We start from the raw sequence: 856 nt of genomic DNA, 5'->3' as shown, positions 1-856 counted from the left end.
TTTTTTTTGCCAATCGGTAATATTTTGTCATATCTTCGGCACTTTCGTTGTTCCTGCTTCGAGTCATTTTTTTTTTGTTCTAGTGTTCATTGAACTCAAGTACCCCGTTCTACATAGTTTTTAAATGTCAGATCTCAGTTTTTTCTCCCCTTAACGTACCACTCGAATGTGAGTAAATTAACTCTCATCAAAAACGATTAAACTCTTGCTAAGGTAGTTTTTTGATTATTCCAATAGAACTGTTTAACTATTGTTGCTTTTCTACAAAAAAAAACTTCATTAAATAAACGGCCTCAAGCTTAATAAAAATGTTGAATACTATAAAATTTTTCCGAGATAGGGTTTGAGGCACCTTCACCTTCTAAGTATACATTTAGAGGATGCTCATGAAATGTTTATATTACTCTAGTAATATTTTATAAACACGTATATATATTAACCAAACAATTAGTTAGGCAACCTGAGAACATTTCAAATGTAAATTAGTTAAAAAAATAACAAGCTTCAGTTGTCATAACAACAGTCTCGAAGCGGATACAATAGCGTATTTGACGGTCATTGAGCACCCTGCATTGGTTACATTAGAAAATTGAAAGTTGATATATGTATGTATGTAGGTAGATATTACAGAAGTCAAAAGGAAAAAGCTAAGGGGGTTCTCCGTTTTCTACGATGAAATTTTTCCCCCATACAAAAATTGGACCACTCTAATGTACATACACACAAGTATATGTACATATATATAGATGTTTACTTTTTACATGTGTAATATAATTTACTGTAAGATAACTTTGTACCTACTATTATACACTATTTAACAAAAGTTAAGAACAAACGCAGACGGCAAGAACTAAAC

This window comes from Rhagoletis pomonella, unplaced genomic scaffold (assembly GCF_013731165.1).
Source record: "Rhagoletis pomonella isolate Grant_MI unplaced genomic scaffold, Rhpom_1.0 Rhpom_scaffold_00007, whole genome shotgun sequence".
In the NCBI taxonomy this organism is placed as follows: domain Eukaryota; kingdom Metazoa; phylum Arthropoda; class Insecta; order Diptera; family Tephritidae; genus Rhagoletis; species Rhagoletis pomonella.
Note: the sequence above shows the minus strand (reverse complement) of the source record.